This window comes from Jaculus jaculus, chromosome 10, assembly GCF_020740685.1.
Source record: "Jaculus jaculus isolate mJacJac1 chromosome 10, mJacJac1.mat.Y.cur, whole genome shotgun sequence".
NCBI classification, from domain to species: domain Eukaryota; kingdom Metazoa; phylum Chordata; class Mammalia; order Rodentia; family Dipodidae; genus Jaculus; species Jaculus jaculus.
This window is the reverse complement of record NC_059111.1, coordinates 60,566,045-60,581,040: the sequence shown is the minus strand read 5'-3', so window position 1 is coordinate 60,581,040 and position 14,996 is coordinate 60,566,045.

Genomic DNA, 14,996 nt, shown 5'->3' with positions numbered 1-14,996 from the left:
ATATTTGTGGGAGCTAAAAAATGGATGGATTATTGTCTAAGTAATTCATTTTGGATGGGTCAGTTCCCACACTGAAATTTTTGTTTTTATTGAAACTGGCTTAGGGAACCCATGCTAGAATATATATATCCATTTATTTCTTGGTCATAATATGAACACTGCCATTGGAAGCAGTTCTTAAGAGAAAGAGAAAAGAGAGAAGAAGGGAGTAACGGAGGGAAAAGATCTTGAGCCATTGTAACTATAACATATTATTTGGAGGATAAGAGATGTCACCCCAGAGACTACAGGTCCATCTAAGGTATCAAAGTATACTCTACCTAACTACCTGAGGACAGGTCTACTTAATATTCCTACCATACCCCTGTATCCCATCCTTGAAGGGATCCTGAATGAAAGCCTGAAAACAAATCTGAGATTCAAGGTGTTTTTCTCTGAAGAAAACTCAACTAGACCAGACATTTATTGTTTTTTTTTTCCTGTCATCCAGCAGGCAGTAAATATTCAATTAAGTATTGTCAAAATAAGAGATTACATTTATAAATTGTTTTGCACATCCATATTGTACTGTGTATTAAATTTGCATTCTTGTTATCCAAGATTTCCTATGGATTATAAAAGTACTGTAGTTTGTACACAGAACCAGTGTCTGTACTTAATAATAGAATCTTAGGCAAAGAGACACAGCTTTGCTTGCACATTTGATTGTTCACTTGAAGTCCTTTGTCTCCAGGCATGTATTTCTGAGCATTATTCCTAAGAACCCAATTGGTACAACTTTTTGGAGTTAATAAAACTGTGTTCCCACTGGTTTCTATTGCTGTCTGTGCAAAATTTCCCACTGAGTATTTGATGAATTTCTACTCCTTAGGGACCCTAATTTTTTTGTGAGTACGCTGAGGATCCACATGCCTTGTCACAGGGAGGAAGATGACTTCCTCTGATAACACTCCCCTGGTACCTGAGGAACTTATCTCAACTCTTTATTTGGCTGTTTCTGTTATGCTGGCATGGGTCCAGAGCATCAGGGAAGAAAGGATTGTGATTTTACAGAGAACACTTTATTCCCTCTTGGGAAAAGTGAACATGACTCAATGTCAGGAAGGGAAATTTTTCATAGAGATAAAGAGAATGAACATCCGCCTACCTCTTTTAATGGTTAAAACACATTTAACAGCCCTTTTGTATTTTGTTTTCTTGAGGAGCTCAAACTTAAATAGTTTCAAGAAATCTGATTTCTTGAAACCAGACCAGCTTTTCTTGTGACAAGAGACTGGTTTTCCTTTCCCGGAAGACCTATGTGGTGAGGGGGCCTGAAATAGTGAGGTCTGATAGGATGCAGGTCGATGTGTGTGTGTGGTGGTGAGTTCTGCAATGAAGGTCCAAAAGTTATGTGCGAAGTAGACTCTCCCATTTGAAAATTTGAGAGGAGGATTACAATAATTAAAGATTGGCCATGTAAGGTATATAATCTATCAATAAATCTTAATCTATTTGTGGGGACCTTACTTTTAAATAATTACAAAAACCATCCTGAAGGTGATGGGTAACTGATAGTAAATTTAATCCTCTGTTAATCTTCATCATTGGTACCATTCCCTCATCTGAAAACTGTAACTCCTTTACATCTCTAGAGAGTATAGGAATGGATGTGGGAGAAGAGGGAATGGGGAGCAGGGTTAATTGAAATTTAGGAGATATGAAAATACTATCATAAAGAGCAGTTGGTTTCCCACCATGGCAGTGTGTCACTATTGTACTTGTGTGAGCATCATGACAGGTTATTTGCTGCTAAGTAGGTTAGACCATGAGTTGCTTAGACAAATATTGTTCATTTTTCCCCAGTTTCCCATGTAGCACCTTCTGGCACTAGAGGCCCTGACTGTCTGGGGACTGACTCTGTTCCAGCTTCCAGCCATGCCATTCCATTTTATGTGTCAACCACATAAGGTGTCTTCAGCAGTAGGGTCTTACCACTAACCTATGGTGGGTCATCAAGTACTCTGACAGAAATCTGCTTTCTTTTAGGAAACCTTGTAGGTCTCTCTGATCAAAAGCTCATTGTGGATGATAGCCATATGCTGGTACTGGGAGTTACAGGTCAGTGCACACTAAGAAAAGGAATAAAGAAATAACTAATATAAAAGAGTTAGAGAGAAGATATATATATATATATATATATATATATATATATATATATATATGCTGGGTATGTAAGGCATCTTGGTTAGAGTCAGGTTAGGTGCTATAGATGAGTGAGACTATGTGACAATTTTTTTTTCTGTGATTAGGTAAGTTCACTGAGAATGATACTTTGCAAACATTAAAAGTATAATTAAGACTTTCACAGAGACTTTTTCATGAGGTTGAAACAGGTAGGACCTTCTTTTAAATGTAGTACCATACTATTTTTATGCTTAATTTTTAAGGTAAAGATCATTTGTCTCCAGGAGAAAGTGGACGAGCTCCATCATTTCTGTGAGTACCATATCCACTGCCACTGTCAGGTATACTCGTTTATCTGTAGTAAAAAATGTCTGGATTAAAAATATCTAATTAAGGGCTGGATAGATGGCTTATCAGTTAAATCACATATGTACAAAACCCAAGGACTTAGGTTTGATTTCCAGTATCCATGCCAGCCAGATGCATGAGTTGGCACATACATCTGGAGTTTGTTTGCAGTGACTAGAGGTGCTGGTGTGTCCATTCTTTCTTTCTCTCTCTCTCTGCTCCTCTGTCTCTTTCTAAAATAAATAAATAAAATATTTTCAAAAAATCTAATGGTTTCCCACCAGGAAGAAATAGTAAGACCCTATTGTTGAAGATTGCATATACTTGGGCTGCAAGATCACTGAGAAATCCTGCTGGAACTGAGCTGAAAACCTCCTCCATGTAGACCAGCTGACAGAAAGCTGGAAAAAGCCACACTGCATGCAGCTCAAAGGGAGAGAAATCACCAGTGAAGATATTCCACAGTGGACACTGCAAGCCTTATATTTGACCAAACAAGCCAAATGAGCCAATGGATGCAATAGTGGCACGTTTGTTTGGGGAAACCAAGTGCCCTCTAGTTTGACTGGAGGACCGCTACATGAAAGTGAATACATCCCTGATACTGAAACCCTACAACAGGGGTAGTCATGATCCCTATGGGTGTAACATCTGCTGCTGTCTGGCTAAATGTATATACTATGCTCATTAAACTGCCCAGTAAGCACTTATCTTAATGTTCATCTTATATATTCATCTATTCATACTTTTTTTGTTAGAGTACTTTTCAGATGGCAGTGGCCTTGGGATGACTCAGAAGACATCATGGTGCCGAGAAGAAGTGACAGAGGAGTGCTCAGCTCTGCAATATCTCCATTATACCTTTCAAGGCTCAGAATCCATTGTGGAAGAGGTGGCAGAAATACTGTAAGAGCCGAAGGAAAGGTAGGACACCTTACAAAGTGCTCCTCCAGACTCAAAATGGCCTGGATATCCATGACCTCACAGTGCCTGACACTACCTAGAACAAGCTGAGACAGACTCTTGATATTCTCATCTTCTCTTTAGGAGTAGCAGAACTGCTGTGGTCATGGAATCCAAACTAGAACAAAGTGTTTTCTCATCCAGCCTTAGTCAGGATTCACCCCTCAGTCCAGTAAGCCAACCCCTTTTAAATAACCTCTTCTGAAAATAGGCTAGTTTCCAGGTAATGCAAGAACAACCAAGGAAACTTCTCTCTATAGATTTCTTAAGGGAAGATGGGCCAGTTGCTTATTGTGGTTTAAATAAAGTGTACTCCATAAAAAATGTAATTAAGAAAATAACAGAATGAATGAATGTACCATGTACAGATGAACCATGCTGCTCCCAGTAGTCATGGGCACTAAACAGTAATATGAATGTGAATTGTTGGTCAGAGAAGTCCCAGGAGGCCCCCAAACAATGCAGGCTATTGTCCATTGGTCTTGGCTTCTTACTAGCACTGAATGATAAAACTTTTGCTGTAGACATAGTACCTCTTGGTTGCAGGACATAGAGATATCAAGCTGGAACTGAACTGAAGCTTCCTATTTGTTAGATATAGTACTATGAGGTTCCATGCAGGCTGCTGGCACAGAAAAGTAATCAACCATGTCATCCAGTGATGGATCCTGCTCTCAACAATACTGGCCTACCATGCAAAAATGCAAAGATTGATAGCTGATCAAAGAGCTGAAATAAGTGACTGGTTGATAAGTGATTGATTCAGGGAACATTAGGAAGAGGGGATGAAAAGAATATAAGAGCTGGAGGGTATGGAGGAATGCTGTGGAATTATGCCTTTCAAAAGTGACATGGACTTTATACTTATGAACTAATAGCATCTATGGTTACATGCACACGATCTGCATATGATAGAAGCAATCAATAGTCTTTTAGGAATTTGGGATGGGGTTATGAGGTCACTCCCCTCTCTGAGGAGTTAATGACAGTTAACAGTTGTTCAGGGAGTGGGAGTTATTTTCTTCCATGGCACAGTCATTGGTAAGTGGTGGGAAGAAAAACAAGGGGTACAATGGTACTGGGAGGAATAAAAAATGTTAATGTTGGGTGCAGATGATCTAAATGCAATATATATGTATGAAAATGTTAAAAACACCAATAATTAAAATACATTTTTGTTTTCTTTTTGGAGCTTTGGTAATGTGTTCAGTCTAGTATAGATGCTCTGTATTGTCCAATGCTATTCATTGACTGAACTTCAGAAGTTCATATGGGGCTCTCTTAACTTTTCTGTTATGAAAATACAATTTTATTAATAATAATAAAACAGAGACTTTTCATTACTTTTACTACCCCTCCCATATTCCTGCTTATCTGCTAGTACAGAATGAAGCATTTCATGTGGCATATACTATAGGACTTGCCATCCAGCATCTGACATTTGCATTCCTTAATAAATCAATTCATACAAATGGAACCATAAACTATTTATCCTACTGCTACCGGTTTATTCCAATCAATATAATTTTTTAGGTTTAATCCATGTTATAGAATGCATCAGAATTTTCTTTCTATTTAAGGGTGAATAATATTCCATTGCATGTATATATCACTTGTATCCATTCATCCATAAAAATGAATATTGAGGAACACAGACATTTGGTTTATGGCATCCCATCAAAAGATATTCACATTCTTGTCTTTAAAACCTATGAATGTTACCTTATGTTGCACAAAAAGGAGTTTTCAGATACAATTAACTCAAGAAACTTAATTGGGAAGATTATCTGTGTCTGGATTCTCTGAATGGGTTTTAAATGAAAAAATATGAATCCTTATGAGAAGGAGGAAGCAGAGATTTAAGACCAAAACAAGAAGAGGCAGTGTGGCCATAGAGATATAGTTTAGAGTAACATGGGCCAAAGCTACCAGAAGTTGAAAGAGACAGGAATGTGTTCTTCTTAGAGTCTCCTGAGAGAGTGAAACACTTTGCTGTTGGCCCAGTGATTCTGATTTCAGACTTTTGGTATCTAGAACTGTGAGGGAATGAATGTCTATAGTTTCAAGTCACAAAATGTATGAACACTTGTTGCATTAGCCATAGGAAACTATATACTATATGAAAATTAGCTGATGCCAAATGTTCAATTGATCAGATCTAATTTACGTATACAAATTATGCAAGTGACTTAGTTTTTCTTTATCTGTCTCATTGAGAACCATGTTAATTTGTACAACTCAGGATTTACATTCTTTCTACAATAGTCTTAGAGAATTTTTTCCTGATTGGAAAAATTATATAAGTCAGTTGGAAAAAATTTAGAAAATATGCAAAAGCATGGCCTATTAAGCAAAAATCTTCTATAATCCCAATGCCCAGTTATGTTGACATTTAGCTATAGTTCCATCATCCTTGGAATTTGTAAACTATATTTACATTAACACCACAAAATTTATTTTGCATAAATTTGGCTTTTGCCTAATATGCATTTTGAATATTATTTCATGTACAAAATTATTGTCCATGAACTACTATAGATATGGAGAATTGGATCAGCTGAAGTCTGTATATGTTGACTAAACTACATGATGGAACAAAGGCTAATTATTCATTGCTTTCTCTCCTTAAAAATTTGTATTTGCTTGATGTTTATTTGTGATGTAATTAAAACACTTTCATACATATGTATCTTGTTCTCTTTTTCTTCTTCTTTTTTATATTTTTGCACTGCTGGAGACCCAGGTGATTGGTCTACTATGAAACCATATCTCTAATACTTTTTTTTTAAGGTAGGGTACTGTTGTGTATCTCAGGCTGTCCTCCAACTCATTATCATCCTGCCTTGCCAGGCTTTCATTTTCTTTTCTTAGGATCAACACTCTAGAGAACATCCTGGCATATAATAATTTTGTGTCTGTCTTGTATGGTTTTGAATTGCTCATTCTATATTCCTTATTTATATCTTGAATGTCTTAATATTTTATTCTTTTCCTTCCTCTCTTTCTTTTCTTTCTTTGCTCTGTTGGGGATATATCCCTCAGGATTTCACACATGGTAGGCAAGGGCTTTACCATTGAGCTGTATGCTCAGTCTCTAGTGTTTTTGATTTTAGAAAATAATTCATATAATAAAGTTCAAACACCTTAATATGCAAAACAAAAAAGATACAAAATATATTTTAATATTTGTACTTAAATAATTACACAATTAATTAATTACAGATAGACTTGTAATGGTAATTAGAATAAGTCAAATATGCTCACCTCTACTAATAGTTAATCTTGGCTTTATGTGTGCAAGATAAATATCACTAATAAATAAATTTAGTATTTCTCTGATAGCAAAAGCACTAGTTGATAACATTGGTTATCATAAATTTAGCATTTTAGAAAATTTGCATGGAGATCTTAGCATATTATTCATTACTATCACTCTTAGCCAGTATTAAACTAGAAATGGACAGTATCCTACTCTAGAAAGATAGTAATTCTGAAATCTTAAATATTATTGGTTTTCAAAATGATTCCATTGTCATCTGAAGAGAGAGGTTGAAAGGAAGAGGATAACAGAAAATTCTTATTTTTTTAAGCCTTTCAAACTGATATTGTCTATTGAAAAATTATTTTATAAATATGTGCACCACAAGTAAACAAAACAAAGGCACTTGTGTGGTGGAATTAGATTTTTTAAAGCCAGTGAAATACTCAAGAGTTTTGGCAACCATTAGATGTCTTCCCAAATGAAGGCCAAGGAGAGTACTACTAACTTACACAGGAAGGTAGAAGGGGAGTAGGAAAAAATCAGGTGTTTTATTGGAAAGAAAATTGTAATTTCAGATGCTGTTTAGTGTAACCATGGGGGACCCTAACTCCAGCTGGTAGAAGACACTTAGCTAGATGAAGCCCTGTGGCTTTGTATTTTGTGCACATATCCAGGTCTCTTTGTGTATACTGCTATAAGAATCTCTGTTGATATAGTATGCATCACTTTTATTCAGATTTTCAAAGTAAAAATCTCTGGGATGAGTTCTTTCCTTACTATATTTTTGAGCTTTGGTCTTATATCATCCCCTGATATAGTATCTAGATTTAGGTTTGCCATCTTCAAACTTCAAAAGGAAACAATTTTAAATACAGTAATAGAGTTGGAAAATGTTGGATAAATGATTTAGTTAACTTGTAAAGGTAGTAAAGTTCATAAGAGACATGGTAGAAAATTGTCTTTAAGAAGGTGGTAGCAGAGGATTTTAGGGTATCAGTGGCTATCCTCCTAGAATAATATTAATAAAGTCCCTTAACAAGTGGATGAATAGACTATATGGTTTCAGCAAATATTTATAAGATGCATATATTTGAAATTTCTTGAATATATTGAGATGATTATTCCAGAAATATGTATATATTCATCTCTCTTAAAAGGTTTGATAATACCATTATGGCTCATTTCAAAAGAATGTAAGTAAGTCACTTAAAATGATAATGAATGTTATTTTAAAATATTTTATTTTATTTATTTAGGAGAGAGAGAGAGGCAGATAGAGAGAGGAAATGGTCATGCCAGAGGCTCTAGCACTGCAAACTCCGCCTTGTGCATCTGGCTTACAAGGGTACTGGGGAATTGAACCTGGGTCTTAAGGCTTCTCAAGCAAGCACATTGACTGCTAAGCTACCTTTTCAGCCCATGAATGTTATTTTTAAAACAAAGTTTAATGAATAAATTTAAATCACAATAAGTCAGGTCTTAAACAATTAGTAAACAGAAATTTTTGGATGCTTATTCCATAAAATACATTCAACTTTGCTATATGACATAACTAGAGTGTGTGTGTGAGTCTCTCTCTCTCTCTCTCTCTCTCTCTCTCTCTCTCTCTCTCTCTCTCTCTGTGTGTGTGTGTGTGTGTGTGTGTGTATAGGCATTAGCCTAGTTAATTAAGAAACAATATGGAATTTTCCATTTATTCACTTCCTCATTCATTCATTCAATATTGCAGGAGTTAGAGGCAAAACAAAATTCAAACCTTATTCTTTTTGTGGAGCTTAAAGTTAATGTGTGCCTCTATGAGAGAGTGACAGACATGCACATGCACATATACAGAAAAGAGAAAGAAGTATTAAATAAATAGACATAAGAATGATTTTTTAATGAATGAACACAGATGGTGCTATGTGTGCTATTAGCAGATTTGACTGAGATTAGGGGCATAAAAAGCCTCTCTGAGACAATTTTACAGCTAAGGTCTGAAGGATTGGGTTAGTGTTAAAGAGACCAGTGATGTAAGAAAAATGAGTAGCTTGTCCCAAAGGCTTGGGGCCAGGACTGAGCTTACCTGGCTTGCAACTCTGACAGATGGCTAGTGTGGCTGTGCTTGGGAAGGATGAGATGGCAGGATGAAGCTGGAGATACAGGACAATCCAGAGAATGCAGGGCCAGGGAGAAGAGACTGTAAGGAAATTTCTACAGAGGATTTGTGTGATGTCTGACTCTGAAAGAATCCGCTGGGTAAAAGTACTCCAGAAGCATGTGAACAAGGGCAGAGAGGAAATACACATACATTTGTATATGTGGGAGTGTATGTCGTATAGGTGGTGGCTTTGTTGAATTATACACTATGAGATAGCAAGTAGAGTGAAAAGGGAACTTGTAGGGCAAGGCAGAGATGACAGACCTCAATGTGCCTTGGGAGAGAGATACTGCAGTAGTTCATATGCCAACAGGATTCACTGAATAATTTCAAAGTATAGAGGTATTTTGTATGATCTATAATTTACAGGACAAATCATAACCATGCTGAAGGAGTAAACTGGGCTTTCATGCAGTAAAATAGACTTTAACTAGGTTAATGACACTAAGGTAGCCTGAAGCAGAAAAGATATAAACATGAAATGAAAACTGGCAGATTTGATGGCTGATCAGATATAGCAAGCAAGGAATGGAAAGCAGTCAGGGTTGAAACTGAGGTTTCTAAGTTGAGCAGTTAGGTGGAGAATACAGACCTGGAGTGTATGCATGAAATATGTAGAGGATGATGAATTTATGGTCTCTGTTCCCAGCACAGTGGAGGAACCATATTTGCCATAAAAGACAGAAAGCAATCAGTCACTCAGCATCCAATTTATGCAAAGTATTCTTTCAAACATCTTAGTCATTCATAACAGCACTGTGGGTAGTAATCTCAAATCCAACAGGTTAAACAATGACTTCAGTTGTTTATGTTAAAGGTCACTACAAGGCTGAAAGATGGCTCAGTGATTAAAAGTGCTTCTGGAAAAGTCTTTCAGCACATGTTTGATTCCCAGTATCCACATAAAGCCAGATGCACAAAGTGGCGTATGTGTATGGAGTTCCTTTTCCTTTCCTCTCTTCTCATAAGTAATTTTTTTTTAAAAAAAAATCATTATGAGTCAGGTGTGGTGGGAGGCAGAGGTAGAAGAGGTGCTATGTGTTCAAGGCCAGCCTGTGACTACAGAGTGAATTCCAGGTCACCTTGGTTTAGATTGAGACCCTACCTTGAGTCCCCATTTCCCCCAAAATAAAGGTCATTATGGACATAGAATGTAGTGACATGACTGTCACTGAGCTTATATAAAGGAGCTGTGGTTAGGGAGAAGTTAATATGCACACATAAACACATGATTTAATAGTATTAAATGCTAATTTATGATTATTACAATCTTTAGCAATGACACTGGAGATGGTGAGAAGAGAATATATGGCAGTTTGGGAAAAATCTTGTAGCAAATATGCTACCATGCTGAGGATCTCAACAGCTTTACAACTAGCAAAGGTAGAGTATCGGGTTTACATGTTAGAACCACATAAGGTTTAATCTCCTTCAGTTATGTTATATCAAGTTGGGATGAGCAAATAATACCAGAGCGTTGTTCTTGGTTTGAATTATACACGTTCAAGGCAAATAGATAATTTCACATTTTCATTTGAGAGAAAACTCTGTTCCTCTCAAATGTCTAGTTTAAATCTTTTGATAGTTACCATTATTTTTAGGAATCTAATACTTTTTGGAATAGAAACTAAGGATGGTTACATAAAAGTCACAACAGAGCTCCCTGGATGAGAAAAGTTCAAAAGTAATATAAAAGCCCAACGGGGACTTACAAACAATGACTTGAGGCCACTGACTATGGAGAAAGCTCCCAAATAACCTACTGGACCATCTTGTAACATCAACAGGGGCAACACAGCTGCCACTGGGCTGGGAGAGATCTTGCTGAGATGGAGTATCTTGGCACCATAAAGACACTTGGGGATTTCTGGTCAAAATGGCATCTGCCTAACCATGCCTCACCTTGCAGAGAAGGAAAGGCAATATCTTTATGCATTCCTACCATCTGAGAGCTTCACATGCCTCTGCCAATCAGGCCAGCAGGCTAGCGATCCCCACACCTGAGGCTTTCCCACCACTGCAGAGTTCCACAAGTGAATGCCATTCCACTCACCATGGCCTACCCACACCCTCACCCCCACCCCTGTGCACAGACACAGGCAATCAGGTTATTCTTCATACCTGCCTCCCCTTTCCCACCACCAAACCAGAACCCCGCCAATCCCACCATCCCCTCCCCCCATACATCACCTGAACCCCAACAGTCCCATAGCCCTGCTCTGTCTTGTCACAGGACCTAGAAATCCCATCCACCCCCTGCTACATAGTCACAATGGACCTTCTGTCCCATCCCCTCACCCCTTAGCATCATGGAACCACCATGCATTCTCATCTTTCCTGCTTCAGCAGCTCAGCTGCAACATCAGTCTGCTTTGTCCCCTTACCCCCTACCACTTGTCCCCTCAGGCCACCTGACCATGAAGTCCCATACCCCAAACCACTGAAAACAAACCCCTTCATCAGGTCCATGAGCCCCCACCACAGCCTCACAGGCTCCTTTGCTCTGAATAGGTAGGCACCATTGCAATCAGATACCTAGTCAAAGCAAATACAAAAGGCAATGATCACTGAAGACACTTCAAGGGCAAGCTATAGCTTCCTCCTAAACTAAATAAGGTCCTGCACTGTGATGGTCAGATCACAGTGAAAAGGGATAATAAGAAATATCAAATGCAAATAAATCCAACAAGATTTCCCACTCCCACAATGGATACCTCTAATCAAAACATATAAGAGACAATAGGATCAGAAACCCAAAATGAAGATACAAGCTATGCAACCCTGGCCAAGCAAATATCAGAACTTGCAGAAAATCAACAAAGGGCCAATAATTGTATGAATGCTGCCCTTACTAGATTAGACCTAATAGAAAAGAACCAGGAAGGGTTCCAAAGACAGTTAAATGATCTGAAGGAGAGTGGAAAAAAAAGAGGACCTCAATAACCAGCTGGCTAAGCTCAATGAAAACATAAAGAAATGCAAGGATGGATTACAAGACGCACTAAGAAAATCAGAAAATTATGTGAAAAGGGAACTCGACAGAGGGATGGAAACTATACATAAAAAGCAGTAGAAAATACAAACCAAATTGAACAAGCCCAAAACTCTATAGAAGCTCTCAAGAATGGAGTCAGCCACAGGAAGGATAGAAACTCATAACAGGAAAACAAAACAGAAGAAACAGTTTGTGAGTCCAACAGATTCAATAAGTTCAAAATATTTTGGAAACAGAACATGAGGAAACTGTGGGATATCCTTAAATATCTCAACATTCAGATCATGGAAATATCAGAAGGGGAAGAAATTCACACCAAAAGCATGGAGAAGTTATTCAAGAAAATTATCAAATAAAAATTTTCCACTCAAAATAAAGTCCCGTCGTTATAAGAAGCTAACAGAACTCCAAACAGACTTGACCAAAGGATAAATTCTCCAAGACATAATATCATTAAGACTTTAAACATTGACAGCAAAGAGAAAGTCCTAAAAGCAGCTAGAAAGAAACAACACATTACATATAAAGGTAACCCATCAGAATTACTTGACTCTCAATGGAAATCTTGAAAGCCAGAAGGGCCTGGATTGCTACACTACAAAGGCTAAGAACTTATGGCTTCCAACCCAAGCTACTCTACTCAGCAAAAATATCCCTCATAACAGATGGTGAAAGAAAAACTTTCCATGATAAAACTCACCTTTACAATTTTATGAATACAAATTCAAACCTGCAGGGCATACCTCAGGGCATTCTCCACACAGAGGAATCAAATAACCAACCCAAAGTGCCTACAAGAAGCAGATCACAATAACCAAACTCAGAGAAGTCACACACTCAAAAGTACAAAATCCAAGAAAACATCAAACCACATAATTCACCACAATATAGCGAGGATTAATTAAATCAAACCTCACAGTTGTTACCCTAAATATTAATGGCCTTAATTCACCAGTCAAGAGACATAAACTAACAGTGTGGATTAGAACATTAGATCTCTCAATCTGCTGTCTTCAAGAAACCCACATTGCACTAGAGACAGACACCTCCTCAAGGTGAAAGGGTGGAAAATGATATTCCAAGCAAAAGGAAATAAGAAACAAGCAGGCACAGCTATACAAATATAGGATAAAATAGACTTCAAACCAAAACTAATCAAAGAAGACAAAGAAGGCCACTTGCTACTTATCAAGGGAATGATCCAACAAGAGGACATCACAATCATCAATCTTTATACCCATGTACACCACAATGCATAAATCAAAATTTACTTGACAACAAAATAGAAATAACCACCAACACCATCATAATTGGTGACTTCCCTACTCCCCTCTCAGCAATAGATATATCATCCAAACAGAAAATTGACAGGGAAGTGAGAGGTCAATTATACCTCATGGACATCTACAGAACATTCTACTCCAAATCCACAGATTATACATTCTTCTTGGCAGCCCATGGAACCTTCTCTGAAAAGGATAATATGCTAAGTCATAAAGCCTTCCTCCATATATTTAGGAAGATTGACTATATTTCCTGCATGATATCAGATCATAATGCTATATTGTCTAGAAAATAACAACAAAAGATGTGCTAGGAATCCCACCAGCTCCTGGAAACTGAACAGCACACTTTTAAGCAATAAATGGGTAGTTGATGAAATAAAAAATACAAAATTTCTAGAAATGAATGACAATAAGAACATACCATACCAAAACTTATGGGACACAATGAAGGCAGTTCTTAGGGGAAAATTCATAGCAAATGTAACATAAACATAATGAAGACAGAGAGATCCTAAATCAAACCTTTGGAAAAATAAGAAGAATCCAACTCAAAAAGCCTCAGATAAAAATAATTAACATCAGAGCAGAAATTAATGAATTGGAAACTAAGAAAACAATTAAGGTAATTAATTGATGAAGCAAGGAGCTAGTTCTTTGAAAAATAAACAAAATTGATTAACCCCTGGCAAATTTTATCAAGCAAAATAAAGGTATGCCTCAAGTTAACAAAATTAGAAATGAAAAAGGAGCGATCACAACAGACATAAATGAGATTGGGACACTCGTCAGGATTTATTTCAAAAATCTCTACTCTACAAAACTGGATACTATAGAGGAAATGAATGAATTCCAGGAAAGATACCACATGCCAAAGCTAAACTTGTTGCAGATTAATCTCTAAACAAACCCTATTACACCCATTGAGATTGGAAATGTAAACAAAACCTTCCCAAAAAGAAGAGTCCAGGACAAGATGGCTTCTCAGCTGAATTCTATGAAACCTTTGTAGAAGAACTAAAAACAATTTTTCTCAAACTGTGCCACACAATTTGAGAGCAGGGAAAGTTCCCCAACTCCTTCTATGAAGCTAGTATCACACTAATACAAAAACCAGACAGAGATACCATGAGAAAAGAAAACTATAAGCAAAGATCTTAAAATCCTTGCAAACTGAATTCAATAACACATCAAAAGCCTTATCTACCTTGAGCAAGTAGGCTTTATCCCAGGAATGCAGGGTTGGTTCAACATATGGAAATCTGGCAATGTGATATATCACATAAATAAGCATAAACACAAGACCACATAATCATTTCAACATATGCAGAAAAGGCCTTTGACAAAATATAACATCACATTATGATCAAAACATTGGAGAGAATAAGCATTGACAGTTTATATCTCAACATAATAAAGGCTATATATAAGCTCCTAAAGCCCAAATAATACTTAACGGGAAGAGACTGAAGGAATTCCCATTGAGATCAGGAATAGGACAGGGATGTCTACTCTCACCTCTGTTCTTCAACATAGTACTGGAAGTCCTAGATCAAGCAATAAGATGGGAGAAAGAAATAAAAGATATACAAATTGGAAACGAGGAAATTAAGTTAGCCCTATTTGCAGACATGATTCTATACATAAGTGATCTAAGAACCTTCATCTCAAAACTTTGAAATGTGATTAATTCCTTCAGCAAAGTAGCAGGATACAAAATCAGTGCAAGAAATCAGTAGCCTTTCTATATGCAAAAGACAAAGATACAGAGAAAGAAATTAGTAACATTATCCCATTTACAATAGTATCAAAAAAGGTAAAATACCTTAGAATAAAATT